The sequence below is a fragment of the Perca flavescens genome, chromosome 1 (assembly GCF_004354835.1).
Source record: "Perca flavescens isolate YP-PL-M2 chromosome 1, PFLA_1.0, whole genome shotgun sequence".
In the NCBI taxonomy this organism is placed as follows: Eukaryota; Metazoa; Chordata; class Actinopteri; order Perciformes; family Percidae; genus Perca; species Perca flavescens.
Genome location: NC_041331.1, coordinates 18,093,091 through 18,112,462, shown reverse-complemented (window position 1 = coordinate 18,112,462; position 19,372 = coordinate 18,093,091).

Here is a 19,372-nt window from a genome sequence, read left to right as displayed (position 1 = left end):
CAGCTGACTCACACAGAAAAAACATCAGTGGGGCTATTATCACATGAGCGGAATCCTGCTGCTTGTAATACTGTACCACCTGCCAGTTCAGCAAGTGTCAGCACTTAAAATTGGACAATAATACAATCTTTTGAGTTGTTTAATTCCTGACCAAAGCTCTTCTACAGAAACTGTTAGATGTGTAAAATGCTAGCCGAATGGCAATGTGTAAATAGAATGTAATTCCTATTGCTATGGCTTAGCTCATGCTTCATGTTGTCCCCACTGAGTGCAGTGGTATCATTTGTTCCTTGTCAATACTACCAGAAAGCCACTGCTGATGAAAATATGCCTTTTCCTTTAAAGGTCCCATGGTCCCCCAGTGGCTAGAAATGGCGAAAGGTGTAAACCGAGCCCTGGGTATCCTGCTCTGCTTTTGAGAAAATGAAAGCTCAGATGAGCCGATCTGGAATCTTGCTCCTTATGAGGTCATAAGGAGCAAGATTACCTCTCCTTTCTCTGCCTTGCCCGCCCAGAGAATTTGGCCCACCCATGAGAAAGAGAGATACATCATGGCTTTCAAACGAGCAAAGCCTGGCAGTTGGTGAAGGCCACAGCCCCACCCTCCACCTTGCCCCCCCTCTCTCCTCCTCAATAGCATTTAAAGCTACAGACACAGAAATGGCACATCCTAAGGAAAGCTAATTGTGGGACTGGCTCTAGTGGCTGTAATTCTGCACCAAGACTGAATTTTGGGAAAGAGACTTCAGATACAGTATTAGGGGACCACTAATGCCTATATAAAAGCATCCAGAGAGCACCATGTCATTGCCAGCGCGACTTCTCTCATGAGTGGTAATGACTGAGTGGATAATTGGCACCACACGTGCCGTGGACTCTGAATACTAATCAGAATTCTAATCAGGCACCTCCAGCTTAAAAGTTAAGATACATGGGAGTGAGAATTTGGATAGGAAATGTTATTTTTATTATATTTTTTTTTTTCTTTGAAAGGGATTTCAGTGTAATCAAAACTTTGAATTCCCTTGAGGAAGTGATGTTACATCACTTAACAAGGTAGTAACTAGATACTTTGATATATTCAGGGACAGATATATACAGCTGGGGGCTTATGAGTTAAAATGTAAATGGCTGCTCAAGGTAATATTTTGATTCACCATATGGCAACCGCGTAGACATCCTGTAGTTGCTGCTGAGCTTTCCTAATTATTGTTAAATCATTTATTTATTTTTATGCACCCAGCACATCGTTTACTGCCTGACAGCTGGCATTTGAGAGGTAAAATGCCATTCATAATAATCCTTTGAACACTGATTGACACGTTGTTTGATCAAAGAAAATATCCAGGGTAAATTAAGAGTTTCAAGAGACCAAAACGTGCAAATTATCCCTATAAGAAATGCTTCTTCTGTCTTCATGCCTTCAGTGACTCTAATTTGCTCTCTCCCTTTGCATTCCGTCTCTCCTCATTTTTTATAGCTCCCTGACCATTTGAATCACAAGTCATATTCCAGACTGTGCACTGAAAAAGGTCAAACATTCCCTCCCATTTTCTTTTCTTACTGATGTAAAAGCCAGAAGCCTGCATGTAGTGTCTGAAATGGATCCTGGTCAAAGACTGCTGCGAACCAGGGGAAGAAAGTTGAGCAAGATCTTTTTTTCTGCTCACTGCACAGGCTGATTTGACCTTGTGCAGTATGAATGAAGCGATAGCAAGTTAGACAGAGTAAGATACTTGACATGCACTCCAACACCAATACTTTTTCAAATCCTGTCAAACTAAGTTGTATAGTTTTGACAAGGAATACATGTACTTAAAAGGTCACCTTTATATCAGCTCAACACAAACTTTTAAATACAAGCATGCCTCGGGTACTTCTGATTGGTTTAATCAATATTTCTTTTTACAGTATCTTTCTGCTCTTTGCCTTTTTCCATCTCTGTTCTGGTTGACATATACAAGTCACAGCTTGAAGTGTTTGTTTTGTACTGCCCAAACAATTACTAGTTTAATAACTGACAAGCAATTAGAAACAATTTCCTCAAAGGTGTGTTATCATACATCTTTTATCAGGCTGTGAAATTTCTAAAACAGGCTCCAGTCATGTGTGAGATGTATGTCTAATCAATACAGTGCTAGATGTGCTATAGACTTGTAGTAACAATATTGTTGCTTAATATCTGGATGAACCTGTGAATGCAATGCACATTTAACATTTATTATATATATATATATATATATATATATATATATATATATATATCAGCTCTCTCACCATCCTAAAAGGCCAAACTTTTGCATAACAGTTTTGTCTAAGCATTAGCCAAGCAACTTCACATGTACTTAGAGAATGTGGCTAAATTCACAGTCGCTGGACTTCTTTACTGATTCATTGCTGCATACACATTTAACAACCATTTAGATATAAAGCAGTTAAGTCTACAAGTCTTCCTAGTTTTCCATAATTTTGTGATAATATACCTTTTTCACTAAAACGGATTAAATCAATGAGAATGGGCTGAACAGCATTGAATGAGGAAAGTCAAAGAATCCTGCAGAAAATTTTTTCAGATATTATTAATTTAGTCAGGCTTTCAGTCGGAGATCCTTGTGCAATGCTATTACCATCCACCGAGCCACCAAATCCAAATTAGAAAATGCATTATTTCAGTGTTTTATGCTTGGTTTGACTCCTTACAAGCAACGCATGTGAAGTCTTCCTTTTCAGAGTTGCATTTAAGCATGTACATATTGTTTATAAACATGTATAGCTTGAGGAATTCAAACATTGTTTTCACTATAATTGTCCTGCATGTCCTTCATCTCAATTGGGGCTATATATTTGGCTGTAAAGTATTCAGGAAAATTGTATCCAACAAGTACTATAACATACTGTATTTGTATATTGGATACATCAAAACAGATTTTGGGGATTGACATTGTTAGACAATCTGTGTTAATAACCGGTTATGGGAAAAATGAACAGGGTACAATGAAGAGTTCAAGCCTATTGTTCAGTTTGAGTAACAGCAAAACAGTAGAATGAGCCGAGTCTCCTACCAAATGTGTTTAATTGTATCCAACAAAGATAGAAAGAAAGAAGACAAAGACCCCCTCTGCTGAATTACACACCGTGAAAATACTAACATCACTATGTAGGTGTACAATGCATGTTGCAGCTACACATTTAAGTAAAATACACCCACTTATCAGTTTCAATCATTGGTCGACAACAGTGACTCAACATCAGAATTACTTTTTGTAATTACCTCATTCTGAGGGGGCGAGTACGGACACTGGTGGAAAGACAGAGAAAGAAAGAAATGGAAATGGCAATGAAAGAATGTCTCTTAAACTTAAGTGCATGAGGCTCCTCAACATCTTCCTTGACCCAGAGTCTGCTTGTGTTTATACAGTAATTGCATTAACATCATGTGTAAGCTATTTTCTAGTTTCTGACTGGTAAACACTCTTCAAGTGGTAATTAAAACAGGGGATTTTGTACTTTTTTAAAACGCACTGATATTTTTATATCCAAGTTGGCATTAAATAAGTGTAAATATGTAGCCTGACAAGCCAGACTCACATCAAGATGTTGGATCTGGGAAATTACCATTGACAAGGCTCCGAACACATCTAAGAAAAGCTTAACTCCAAGTCTTCCAGAAGACCGCTGTTCCCAGCAGCAGCAGCCATAAACCCACCCACCGACTCTATACACGATGTGATTGGCCTGACTAGAGTTTGGTTTTTCCAGCTCGCAAGTCAACAGAGAGTGCCTAGAGCCCCCTGGCTGCAAATTAAATTTGCTGCCACTAGGGTGCGTCTAGATTTCTAGGCTAGTAAATATGTGTAACTATAGCTTAATTTAATGCTACCACGCTAAGGTAAAACACCTTGTCTATTTTATTGTATTCTTTTACTTATATAAAACTCAAATTCAAGTATCCTTATTGTCCCTTACAAGGAAGTTGGTTTGCAGCCAGGATTCATACACAAAACACTGATGGACAACAAACAGGACATAGTTTACAGAGTGGTTCAGTAGGAGGTTCTTCAGTGTCATGCACACAAAAAACATGACTCACGAAACTTCATGCCGGTTGCCACACGAGCAGCGCCGCACCTGACACCACCGTAGCACTGGGGACATTATACTGTATAGCTTTGAGTTAGAGGAGAGATTTGGTATGTTAGAAAATGAATTATGTTATTCACAGGGCTCGACATTAGCAACCTCCCACCCACCAAATGCGGGTAGAATTTGGCAATGGCGGGTGGCATTCAGCACACACTCCATAGAGGGTTCAGCCGAGGCATCAAATAAAACATAATTCCCCAACTACAAAATTGTGGCAAGTGAAAATGCTAAAACGCTAATGTCATATATGACAACCATGATTTAAAAAAACTATTATCCAACAAGGTGAATTCAATTTTTCGGTTATATGACCAAAACATTTAATTCACCTTGTGGGATAATTCAGTTGAAATTGAAGTGTCTTGCTGTATGCTGATGCATACCAGTAATTTAGCTTTTGTTTTTGAGGAAATGCCAGGGTGATTCCACATATCATTTTACAGGCAACACAAGATTTTAGGATTCAATTCACTGCCCAGAGTGATAAGGTATTATCAGATGACAACATACAATTTATGTTTAGTAAATGAGCATGGAGTACAAATTGTCTCACTCCCTGTGGCTACATTTCCAAAAGCACATATTCAGCTGAGAAATGGTGTTGTGTTGTTGTCATGCATTTTGTATGGTGTGATGTCTGGTGCAGGGACTGCCAATAATCACATTTGCATGGTGCATACAGCAAACAACGCCACGTGAACGACCACTTCAAGGCAAATTTGTGCTCTTTTCATAGGTTCATAAATACACACTGTAGGTTCTTTGCCCTGAGAGTTGTTTGTCAATTTGCAATCATCTCTAAGATGTCTAATTCAACCGTAAATATTAATTCAACCGTAAATATTAGTCACTTAGTTGTAAGGACCCACAATTATGTGAAAAGCTCATGAGAGACTGGCCTGTTCATGTGAGCAACCCAAAAAAATAAGTTGTTTGATTTATATTGAGAGTAAGTGCTGCCAATCCTTAGTATCTAGTCTTTTCAGATAATTCTCATGTCTGTTTTATCTAATATAAAATCTACCTTTTTCATGGACTGCACGTTGTACGTATCTATTTGTGTATAAACAACAGCTGAGACAGAGACCACATGTTTGGAGGTAAGTGACCCCATTAGGTCTGAACGTAGCACCTCTGTTTCCAGGAAAGAAAATATCACTGAATATCCCATATATGCATCCATCCATCCATCCATTTTCTATCCTCTCATCCATGTCTAGGTTGCGGTGGTAACAGGCTAAACACAGCTACCTTTTACTGAAAACCATTTGCTATTTTAGCCATAATAGATACTTAAATGTAACTATTACCTCCAGCCTTTAAGGGGCTGCAGCTGGTGAAGAGGTCTGGAAGAGGAATCACAGGTGCAGCGGAGGATGCATTTCACTTTCTCCCCTTCCAGATTTTCATTCTCCAGCCTGGTACAACCAGTGAGACTGCTCTGTGGGGATTCACAGGAATGTGTGACTGTAATTGTTTCCTAATGAGTTTCCTCTTCCAACTAATTGAGGATCACATTGTTTATTACGATCTACGGTTTTCACATACCAACATCAGCAAAATGTAACCACAACTGTTGACTAATAAATTGTGTTCTTCCTATAAAACATCCATAATAAACTCATCAACTGAATTACATGACCTGTTCCTTCGGTTGGATGCCAGTCTGCTGGTTTTCTGCTGGTTTGTCTGCAGCAGTGTTTCTCAAACCTAAATGTCTTTATTAGGTATGTCTATTTCTAGGCATGCAAGTGTAAACAACCGTGATAAAAAAACATAAAATCAAGTAAAACACAAGAACAGAGTATTGTCTGGCTGTCCAATATTTCCTTAAATCTCAGTTAACCCAGTTAACACTTTTGTAGCTGAACAGAACAAGACACATCTGAATAATTAGTTTTACTCTGATTGTTTTTCTATTGTGGGTTTCAAAGAGAAAAAGTTAAGTCAAATGCTAAGGAGGACAACTAGTAGAAACAAGAGCATCTTAAAATATGAAATAATCTCAAATAAATACAAGTTATCATAAAACAGGGCTTCTTCAAGACCAATGGCCATATCTGGACAGAAAGAAAGTATATTAGGACCTAGCCCATACCTTGTGTTATGAATACATTAGCCTACCTTATGAAGTGTACCTTTTTCTATTTTTTTTATTTTCTATTGATCAATAAATTGTTAGTGACGTTGAATATACAGTAGTGGTGTACTGGACAGGTAGCTGATCTGTATGGATGAGAGAAGGAAAAGCAAAAAACGTACCGCTGGGTACCGGTACCGAATTCCAGGTACCACTATCTCTATCGGTACAAAAGCTGACCAGGAAAACAGAGTATTCCACTTAAATTTATAGTTATAAAGTTATTAGTGACTCAATTAAATGTTATTTTGTTTTTGCCAATCATTCCGGACCTCTGACCTTGAATAAAAATCAGATGGAGTTTAAATTTATTATAACACGTTATAACACGACAACATGAAAAAGTCATTACCTCATCATTATTATTGTTTTACTACTTTGAAATTGGAATAAACATATGTGATGTATAACAATCACTGAAGTAATCTGGCAGGATTTCAAACCACACGTCTATCTCACCCCTCCCTCTGACCAATATATAATTGGCATACAATAGTTATGATTATATGCACCACGTACTTGTCCTCTTTCTCCTCTACTTTCTGTGGTTTGTTTCAATTTGCAAAGCTGAGGAATGACTATACTTGTCAATTCTTCCTTTATGCAAAATATGCACTTTTTTTAATTAAACAGTATTACATTTTTTTTTTTTGCGAAACAAATGTAGTAATCAGGTTGGCAGAGAGAATTCAGCTCAAAATTGTAATTTTGGACATCATAGCTCCACCATTGTATATAGTGCATGACAAGGTTTAGTGCATGTTTCATATAACCAAGACTCCCAACTATATATGACCACTTGTCAAGTTTGATGCAGTTAGTTTAGTGAAGTGTGTGTTGTACGCCCATCAGATAACTGTAGAAAGCTGCACCCTATTCAATTTCCGAGGCCAGTAAAGATGTACAGTATGCCTAATATACAGGCATACTGCCACTTCTTGGCACAGGGAATCAATATGTTCCCATTACAGTTGGCTCAAAGAGATAAAGGGGAGTATTTCTTACTAAGTACAAATGAGTGTTGCATTTGATGTAATGATGCTATATAATAATAATAATAATAATAATATTAATAATAATAACCGTAATGAAATGGCATACCAGAAAAATATACACAATCAATTAAAAATTATGAAGCAAAGCAGAGATGGAGGAAAGAGTTGGTGGGTGTTTCCTTTTCCATGTAGTAGTGTAGCACTCGCTGTAAATAACTGTGTCTCAGAGGGTGTTTCTTTCCATCACACTACTTTAAAGATGCTTTACATAATTGTATTGGTAATTACTGTGCTCTGTAGGTTTAATTATTGCTCCAATTTCTAAAAGGTGTAGGGACTTACTAACCACACTAAGTTAGGACATGTGGTTAATTCTGCCAAGCTGTGCACTGTCCAACACTTGTCCCTTATAAATAATGCCATCACATTAGGCATTCTAACTGGTCTGGAACACATTTCGCAGCTGCTCCTCAAAAACAAATTATATTATAGCCTTGAAAAGGAGTAGCCTACTAACATAAAATTTACAAACTCCAAAAACTTTTTCCTTTAGGCAAAGGCATTTTTAGACCGTGGATTTGACATTACACTCTAGCTTTGGATACAACCCGTTTTTTTCTTCGCTCTTTTTCAGTAGCAACCCCAGCGAAATATCAGAGTTGTAGCCAGACACAATTTAAAGTCTGCCTCAATTGACCTGCAAATCCTCTGTCTGTTAGACACATTAAACAGGAGATATTGATGCAAGCAGCAATTTCAGGTGCCAAGCAGAAGCCCATCAAGCAGAGTGCATTGCAAACAGGTACCATGAGGACCTGTCTACTTGTCTACTGAGCAATTCTGATCATGATTGGAGCATTGCAGCATCAATATGGCCCACTACCGGTTTGTGTCTTTGCTGCCAATTTTGTCACAGCTAAATGATCTGCAACAAGCATTCCTGACAGAACTGTTAAAACTACTCACTCACCTAGATAAGAAACTGATTACTGTGGCCTGTAAAGCTGCCTTGCATTGTGACTCGTTGGATAGTCAATTATTGTAAATAATGCATCCTATATTTAGATTTATATTTAGAGTAGCACTGGGTAGGTTTTCTTCTTGAAAAAGTTTCTGATTATCTACTGTAATGCCCTCAGCCCTGTGCTCTACATATCACATTTCATACTCAAGTATATGTGGGGTATTAATGCTGTAATGTGCTTGGTAAAAATAGTGGGTAATTGGTGGATATACTTTACATTTTTTGTCAGTCCCATTTACCCAAAGTATATTCAGCTATTTCCTACTCGAGATCAGAGGGCAGATATGACAGCTGAAGATTAACTCAAGGAGTGGCTCATGATGCCAGTTGTTCCACAGACGCTTTATTTTCGGGGCAGGAGCTTTAAAACTGATATTACAGTGTGACAGTGTTTAGAGAGTAAAGGGCATCTTCCTCTAAATAAATCCGAATGAGAGTTCAGCCTTTAATTGTGCTTAAATGTTGGTGCTCAGCCAGAGGAAGAAACTACATGAGCTGGTGTAAATGTGACATATGACACTGCCTTCCACCACACTGTATACTTCTCATAGTTCAGTTGTAATTTACTAAGGGTTCATTCCATATATCCCTATACACATGGAATGGAAGCAACACCTATGCGGGGAAAAAAGTGCTAAAAGTGTACTACCAGTTATTTTCATCATCAATAAATCTGCAGATCATTTTCTCAATTAATCATTTTTGTCTATAAAATGGAAGAACATTACCATCAGAATATCCCAGAACCCAAGGTGGTTTCTTCAAATCCCTTGTTTTGTCATTCCTAAACCCCAGAATATATGGTCTACAATGACAAAAGCAGCAAAAAGAATGTCTTGGTTTTTCTCCACCACAATAATCAAATATTAAACACTGACAGATTAACAAAGACCATTACAAAAGTACCTTAATAAATAATACCTTTGTGAAGCTGACAATTTTTGTGTGTGTGGATCAAATGTTGATTCAATTCTTTGGTCATTTTTGAGTCCGTTTCCCGTGTAAGATTGTATCATAATGAACTTTGCGAATTTGCCTAGGTAATCAGGTCTTAATGCCTCCTGGAAGCATTTCCTTCTGGCTTTTATGTGTTTTGCACTATCCAATCACAATGTAATTACCTAGGGTATGTTAATGACATTTGCTATACACCATAAAAAGGTCATAGAGATAACCCTGATTCACAATATTGAAGAGTCAAACATCCCCAAGATCCCCCCTCTCATCTCCTAACGCAACAGGTTTAAGGCTGTAGAGATATATCAACTGTGTTAGATTTGGGGTTAATTGATTAAGTTAATGTTTTCACACTCTTCGGTTATTTTTAAATTGTACACCAAGTTGGTTTTAACAATATACAGGAAATACAGGGTCTCCCCACTATAACCCAGCATGATGGATCATACCATCAAATCCTGGTAATATAGTACAGTGAGTAGCCCAATGTTCATTGCATTCGTTCTTGGTTCCTGGCTTTAAATCTCAGACATATACTCACCCTAGTTATATACCACGAAAACAAGTTCCTTCATGAGGCTATTTTGCAGTGGCACCGCAGCTTTTCCCGGTGTTTACCGCCGCCCAAGACGATTGTGATTGGTTTAAAGAAATGCCAATAAACCAGAGCATGTTTTTCTCCCATCCCGGAATGCTGTGAGGACTCACCAGACCTTGCTCTGCAGAAGTGGGGAGGAAGGTCTGGCAATGCGAGACTAATCTTGTGATAATGCCTCATTGTGGAATATGCATGTGTGGAAAAACATCAAATATAAAACATGTTCCACTACTGTAAAGCCAAGTTGTTCTTATGAATTTCCATTAAATAGTGTATACAACTGAGGGACCAATGACCAATGTAATTAAAAACATATTATTGTACTAAGGTTTGTGATAGGATAATAGGCTCTCCATTGTTTGTGTTTATGTGCAGATCAGCACAAATCCCCTTATAAATAAACTGCTTTTCCAACAAAATCACACCCCTGTGCCCCCACAACGATTTTCCATGTATGGAAGGATTAACTTTGTGACTCTGTGTCTGTGGTGTTTTGGATCTTTCTGCCACGAATTAAATTTGAATTGTTCCGTAAGGGTCAAACATCTTGAGAGAATAAACATGATGCACCATGAAATTAGACTGTTGCTGGAAAAGGCAGAGGTATACTTAGATACATTACAGAAGTGTTTGCACACAGATCCATGTTGTGGCTGACTGGACTGCTATAATATTGAGCAGACAATCATCCCCACCCACCCCCCACCCTTTTCATCTCCTTGGTACACAGCAGGTTTAAGACTGCAGCCTTACAGTGGTAGATTTGGGTTTATTTGTGTTGAGGGGAATTCTAAGAATGATTTTATGGATTAAATCATCATCATAATCATACCAATAACCTCTGTTGGTTTGAATTACAACATAATAGCACTTTTAAAAAGGTGCACTATGAGTTCCTGCATGGTCACTTCTGTTGACGTTCCAAGTAAATTCCAAACAAAACAGAGCAAGCTCACCCCTCCCCCCATATTTCCCTAACTGTCATGACTAACTAACTAACTGTCACTAAAGCGTGTTTTACAGTAACCGCAGCCCAGCTGGCGTGCGCATATGTGACGTCATGAAATCGCCGTGACTATTTTTACCTGCGCTGGTGGTCGCGACACTAGTTGCAGTCTTCTCCTGAACAGCGGTGGCGCTAATGAGCAAAGGCTGCCGACATTGCTCTTTCTACGGACTAGAAGAAGAAGAAAAAGGTAAACAACTGCAGAACTGGCAGCAGCATTGCCGTCAATGCTTCGATTTGATTCAATGACCTACTTCATCGGATCAAGCCTTTCATTCACCATAAAAGAGCTCATCTTAACTCAGTAAGTTTACAAGAGAGACTTGCAGTCACTCTGAGAGTCTTGGTATCCCGTTTTTTGGCGAACTCATTCAGGCCTCCGGTTTCCGCTGAAGAAAAAAAAAAAAAAAAAAAAAAGAGTAATATAAATCGCCATAAATCGGGCGCGCCGGCAGGATATTACGTCATTTTGACGTCACAACCTTGGATCTAGCTAGTATAATTCACCTTTAACCCCCCACCCTCTCCCCAACCATCTTGTCGGTGATTGGTTGGAGTGGTTTGTTGTATTTTGGTGCACAGCCTATGCCCCTAGTGTTTGTTTGACGTTTATCACCCCTGTGTTGTCTCCCGAGACCGGGCTTTTTCACAGTGTATTCAGGGGGCAGGCAGCTAGCAGATCAAGGAGAGATGCCTACAATTTGAGACAAAAATGAAATCGTGCTGAAACTATGCAGGAACTCATAGTGCACCTTTAACAGAATGAGATTTCCATTCCAAATAAGGAAAAAAACTAATTCTAATCAATACTGTCCCCTAAAAACTTTAATTTTACTTAACTATTTCACCTAACACATTTTGGACAAAACTTTATTGCTGCATGGATTTTTACAGTCCATAAAAAGCTATGTTCTTGTACGGCATAAAAGTTGTAGGGAGGTGGCGTGGATGACCAAGATGACCCTCTTTCCCTTACCTTAACCAAGTGGTTGGAGTTGCCTAAACATAACCATGAAAACATTAATCATGCTTTATCTGATAAGAGCAGATATTTAGGAACATAATATACAAAAATACACTGCCAGCGAACATTTCGCAGATATGTTCAGTATGTTGCACGACTGTCTCCAGTACACCTTGTTTTATTCAACAAACATTTCTGGCTATCGTTATCTTCCTCGATGCTTTTGAAAAAACGATATACTTCTTACAAAAAAAAAACATATTTAACCCAGTAGATAGAACATGTGAAAGATACAAATAAATTACAATAAATACAAAACATGTAATATTAAAACATTTAGCAAATACAGTACATTCATCGTAACCTATTAGTTAAATTGGAAACGACCTCAAACAAAATTTGGTAAATGAAACAGGGTGTACATACTTGAATTTTGATGGACTTGCATTGAAGCTTACACTGCTCAACACTTTGTTGTGTGCGTGTTCTCAAAAGCAGAAATGTTAAATGAAAACTAATTATGTTACAAATAAGTTATTTCAATATATGCATACTGTTACTGTTAGTAGCATATAGACACTATTCAGGGACATGGTTGATCAGTCTTACTGGGAATTTGAATGTTGCATTTTGTCGTTAATGTTACATTAATAAGGGCAGAGTAATACAGCATCAGAAGTGGGTTAACATATTTACTCTATAGGTAGGCAGTTTTTGTGGAAAGACCAACAAAGGCCCAATCAGTCGTTCTGCACGGTCAACATCACTGCCCCACCTCTCTCTTGTTGTATTGGAGAACATTTTGGATGAGACTTTCACAGCAGCAGAGGGAAGGTGTGAAGAGCTTGTTTGTGAGGTGCCTTGGAAACTGCCCAAACAGCTTGTTTATGCCAGATCAGTGTTTCCAATACATAGGCCTTACCTGGGCAACCAGCCCAGGCAAACTTGTTCCTACCCAGGAAAATTCTTTTTAATTAAAATTCTAACTTTACTTAAGTATTTCTATTTTCTGAGTATTTCTTCTTTTTTTTACACTCCAAAACAAGAGGCAAATATTGTACTTTTTACTCCACTAGAATTATTTAATTAATTCAATATTTTAATATACAGTACATTATACTGAAATGATAAGCACTTTTGGTACTTTTAAGTATATTTTGCCGCTTATACTTTTACTTAAATAACATTTTTGAATGCATGAATTTTACTTGTAACAGAGTATTTCTACATTGGGGTATTGTTACTTTTACTTAAAGTGACTATATGTAACTTTTCAATGTTTCTGAAACTGTTATTTTTCTTCTGATGATCATAAATGACCTGTAACAGCAAACAAGACTAACAGTGAAAAAAAAGACTATTTTTACATAGTTGTAATTTATACCTTTGCCCAGGTCCAATATTTCCCGCAGAGTCACAACATAATTTACAGCAGGTACGTATACCGGCTCTACAGAGCACACATTCTGATGGGTCACAGATTTCGGTGTAACACTGGAAGCATGTGTTAGTGAGTATATAGGTAAAAGGTAGCAGGAGATTTCTTCATGTAGGCCTAATTGTATTTTAGAAGTTATTTGCTGTAGTTATGGCTGATACTGGGGCAGGACCATCGCAGAAAAGAAAATTAAACTGAGAATAACTAAAAGTTAAAAGGGAAAGTGACAGATAAACGGCAAAACCGAGTCAATCTCCGTCAAGTTTTCAACATATGGAGATAATTACGGGATTGTAAATAATTCAAAACCGACCCCGAATTGGCCCTCACGTATGTAATATGTGTATTTCATTCATAAAGTAACCTTACACTGTGCGATGTGGTTGTACGTCAGTAGCAGACATTAAATTACACCCTCCTTACATGCAGACGTGTATAAAGTACTAGAGACCCATATTTGAGTAAAAGTACAAGTGCTCTATCAAAAGTGCTCTTTAAGCACCACACTTAAGTAGAGGTACTAAATTATTCAACATTTTTTGTACTTAAGTATTGCAAGTAGTTTATTTTAAAATCTACTACTCAAGTAAATGAAAGTAAAAGTACAAGTATTGTATTATTTAGTTATTAAAGAAAGCAGTCAAAAGTTTGAATATCATATTGTTTATATTATTTCAAATGTTTAGCCTAAGGCTGTAACCAAAGGAATTAACAAATATTAAATATATTATATTAAAAATAACAAATATTAATAAAAATACTGTAATAAAATGTACAATTATCACACTGTGCAAGTAAAATGAACATCCTCTCAAGCACAGTAATGATTAAAGCCCCCCAAAATGTATCACACACTAGCTAGTAACATGTGTGATGGACAGGAAAGTTAGCAAGCTAGCAAAATCCAGATAAACTAGCAGCTTCACATCACAGGGTCAAACGGTTAACATTCAGTACTCACTGCAGACTGAAACAACTCAGGAATAGTTTAATCTGCTGCAACAACGGCTAAATAGACAGAGTACAAGTCAGTCACTGTCTCTGACTTCTGAACAGGCAACCGTAATGAAAAGAAACACGACACGATCTCGGAGATTTCTTACGTAACTAACGTAGCCATAACTACACACACTGTACTACACAGTCTCCGTAGCATGAGGAATTCACAACAGTAACGAGCAACGATGCAGCACATAAAAAAATTTATCGGAGTAAAAGTATTTCATTTATCGAAAATATGTACTCAAGTAAAAGTGGAAGTAGGAGAAAAAAATAATACTCCAGTAGAGTACAGATACAGCCTTTTAGTACTTCAGTAGAGTAGTGAAGTAGTTCTACTTCGTACTATACAGCTCTGCTTACATGTAGCGCTGACGTGTTATTCCTTTTAGTCCGTGTATGTGTTGACCTACTCTTTTCTTTTCCCTTGTCCCCCTGTAATTGTGTAAAGCGTCCTTGTGTTTCATGAAATGCGCTATATAAATCAAAGTTATTACTACGTTGGTTGCTACAACAAACTATTAATGCTTTGGCTCGTGACACAGTGACAGTGATAACGTTACCCGGTTTAGCTCACGATACATCCAAGTTACCGTATGTAACACTTCTAATGCAACAATGCATATATGCTTATTGTGAATGAATGATTTTCTGACAGAGAAAAACCTCCCAGTAACGCTAACTCGGTAATACAGCATCGTAAAGAAAATACCTTTACGATAGCAAGTGTGGTAAAACCACTATCGCTTTTGTCCAAATGGGCCGCTGGAATCAACACAAACTGAACATTACATATAGCCACTTTAAGTAGAAGATCTGAGTACTTCTTTCTGGCTGTGCAACAATGACAAACTTCCTGTGCAACAGGAGAGTAATACATAGATTGCATATTGTCCCAGCTCACCACTGGACTCCAATCACTTAGCTGAGGGCAAGTAATTACTTCATAATTCAGGAGATGCCATGATATGTTAAAGTCTCATCTATTAAATCATTACTACATATTTGTGGCCTATCTCTATATATAGGAGTCATTTAATTCCAAGCTCCTTTCATGTCATAACTGGGAAATATGCCATCATCACTTATAATATTATATGTAATAGCAGTTGTCAGCAAAAACATCAACTGCACGTGCAGACACGTAGACAGCAATCACTGCATATGTATCCTCTAAACAATAATCAATGCTTGTGTGCATACGTTTTAAATGACACCACGAGATTTGTTAAACGTTATAAATTTAAAGTGAATTCCTCAAATGTGCATCAAACAAACAACATGATGTGCTGAGGCTGATGCTTTGGTCTGATGTGACATCACATACGTAGGCTGTGCAGGGCGCTTCACTGGGCGCTTAACAGCAAATGCTCCAGTCAGCTAAATGATGTTGAGTGCAATACACTATGGTACATAACATATTTTAGTAGGAATAATTCCACAATATTATGTTGGACTTTGTCAAAATTAAGGTTTATTATCATTACTCTAATAATTATTATTATTTTATCATTAACAGCACTTTTACTATTGGCATTATTTATATATGTATATGTATAACAATTAAGTAGCTTATTCACAACCCTTTGGCTCAGAGTAATTTACTAATAGTAAATAAATAATCCCTAGCTGCCGCTGTTTTACAGGGGACAGCTGAGTGTAACAGTAACGTGCAATGATGGAGTTGAGAGTCTGATGAGAACCCTGACGCAGTGAAGTTAGGCTGTCGTATTATTATTCAAAGAGAAACTAGTCTAAACGACTATACTAAGCCATACAAACACTTAAAGCTATAGTGTGTAGTTTCTGTTTCCCCCATGAGGACTTCTAGATAATGACAACAACACTGTCGGCGCATCCACATGACGCAAGCGGTCAGTGATCACGCACCACCCCCACCCCTCCTCCACAAAGTTGCTAGTAGCGTTTGTCCTGTCAAATTAGGGAGGACACAGAGGATTAAAAAAAACATGGCCTCTTCAGAAGAGGTAATTTTCTTGTAATGTTTTTGTCCTCTTCTTCTCCAAAGCTGAACGCTCCTGTTGTCCTTTCTTAGCGGTGACATAAAACATCACTGGAGCTTCTGCGCGTTAAAGCCGCCTGACTACACCATTTTGTAAACATACTGAGCAATACAGAGAGAGTTTTGTGGAGCTGACTGGCTTAATTAGGTTTGTATCAACTCATATGGCAAGGGCTTGAATGTAACGGACGTTCATAAATATAGAATAGTTGTGCACTACAGCTTTAAAAATCACATGTGATAGTTTCTACTAATTTGTGTACTCTGTCGTACCGTACATTAGTTCACTCCAAATCACCAGGGAAGGACTTGATGCCACAAACATAATGACTATTGGACAGGGCTACTGATAATTCACCCTTATAAACCTCTAAAGTGCAGCTCATGCTGTGGCTGACCATCACCTCTGTGTCCACTTTTATTGTTTGCAGTCAGTCATGCCTGCAGAGTCGGAGCAAAGACAATTAACATTCTGTTTGTTGGATCACAGAACTCTCCGTGAAAAAAGTCAGCAGCTATAAAAGTAGTTATATCAAAGTGTGCGGGAAATGAGCAGAAGAACAATGGGCACATCGCTTGTGGCTGGCTACGTGAAGAGTGGGCAGGTTCAATTTTGGTGACCCTCCAGTCGTCACCAAGACAACAAAAGTTCCTTGTAGTTAAAACGCACGCATATTTCCAACCTTATTCTGTGGGAGGATGCTGCCAAAATGACAGCAAGTGTTTTCAGTAATTTACCAAAAGAATTAACAACTATTCCTCTTTCCTTTAAACCCATTTGTTCACAAATGATTTCACAAGTTTGCAAAATGGGTTTCACACATTCAGAAAACACTTGTTCTCAACAGCAGAACACGACTAAAAAGTTTGCAGATTGTGCTTCAAAGTGAAAGAACACGCTCACCGCATCAAATCTGAACACCCCTGTCGCAACTGCGCACTTGCAGTCTCTTTGTTCTCCGTTTGGTTTTCTGTCCCTTTGTATCCAGCTCAGTGTATGATTCATGGGCTGTTATCAAGCCCCTCCCCTCCAGCTGCTGTCCCTCCCACCTCCGATCATCACTGAGCCTCAACAAGGAAGCAGGTGCATGACACGTGTTGCAGCACTGAACTGGAAAAAAAGTAAATATAATGTGTTCTGAGGCTTAATATTTGACTATTACTAATACAATGTTACTTTACCTTCCCCCCGCCCTCCCTACTTTCACTGCTACTAATGGGAAATATATCATAAGTAACACCTCAAAAGTTTACCGGAAAACAAGGTGAAACTATGTGACAAAGCATTGCTTGTTGCCTTGAAAATATTAGGTTCTTACCATAACCTCTTTTTTTGTTGTTGAAAAGGACAGATAAATAGAAATACAGTGTTACATATATGTTACATAAATCTTGGTGTATTTATATTGTCAGTAATGAGTAATTTCCTGCCAAGTCCAGACCAATTTAAAATTGGTAAGTGAAAGGAAGCATTGTTTGTAAGTACTGATCACCTATGAGTTTTTGCAACCTCCCTTTATGTCATTCAGGCAATTTGGGAATATTTGCATAGCAAATTTACACAAAGTGACACACAATTATTTGTTCTGACCAGTTACAAAATGTTTGGTTGAACACAGGTAAAGCTCACTACAGAGATAGGCATATTGTCCGCTTACAGATTTGGACAGTTACCTTGTGCAAATGATAGAAGGGATATGAACAATATACCTTTTTTCACAGCAAACTATTTGACTTGTGATAGCAGTAATACCACAGGAGTCACTAATAACATCAACGTAGGCTCTGTTCTATTCAAGTGTCCCAGTAAGCCATGGCAGTGTGCCAGTGTGAACCAGTATTCACAATACCAGGACCTTGAAACTGAAGCAGCTAAATGTAATTCAACCATCACTTGTGCTTTTTCGTACTGTGACTTGTCAAAATGTCTCCTGCAAAAATGGCCTGTGTATGTGTCAGTAAAGAAACATTTTCTGTTAATATACAACTCAAAAGATGTGATAGCATTTCAATATAAACAAAGGCTAAAATAATTTAAATGTATTTTGCATCTTACAAAGTCATCGGCTCACAAATATTTACCTTTTCTTGTGTTTGCTTGAGTTTTCTCAGTTTTCTGCATGTGATAAGTTCCTGTTTTTCCCTTTGGAATAATTAAGGATTATTTAGCTCTCAAGAGCAAATAAATAACCACTGTGTCTTCATAAACAATGTAAATGATTAATGGTATGATGGCAATCATAGACGTATGATGAAAGTCAGTTGCAATCTATTAATAGCATAATACACGTGATAAACACAATGGTCTAACATGTTGGAATAAAATTTCTTTGTTCTCGACTATGATTACAATATTGTTGGACACGAGTGGCTGTTCACTAAAAATAAATGAATTTGCATTTATTGCATTTATTTATTTATTTATTGAAAAAGATTTCCAGGGACATAATTTGCATGTTTGTCTTTCTTGTTTTTGTTATAGCATTTTGTAATTCAATCAGTCCTCTGCTGGCTTTAAAAGAACAACATTTTATTTTATTAGGTGTTCTTAAAATGTCTGTTCGAGGCCTAAAACGATTTCTAACAGATTGCAGTCAGCTTGCATTAACAATTCACAAAACAGTCACTCTACAAAGCTTCCGATATTTATGTTATTGTGAATCTAATAGAAGGACGCCTAGGTAAATTCTGTGATAATGGCAAGAAGGAGAGATGGGAATGGAAATCGTGGCTCTCTTATAGCCCAAGTGTGTTTGTGAAACCGAGACATGACCTCTACATCTGTAGGCCTGTTAAGCTCTTAAAGCTGATATCACCTGTCGCTCTGCTGGTTGCCTAAGCGCTGCGTACATAAAACACACCTGGCTCAAGATCCCACTGAATTCTAATTACAGCCCTCAATCATTTCTCTGGGACTTATTTACCACATCTCCTGACATTGTGCCAACAGGCTGTAGAGAAATAAAACCTTCCTCCTTCTACTTTTTAATAGCCCACGATCTCCTCCGTCTCCCCGCTGTTGTCACTTTTGTGTTGCCCAATTTAGATAGCCTTCTTTTATTTTTTTTTATTTCTTGCACTCATT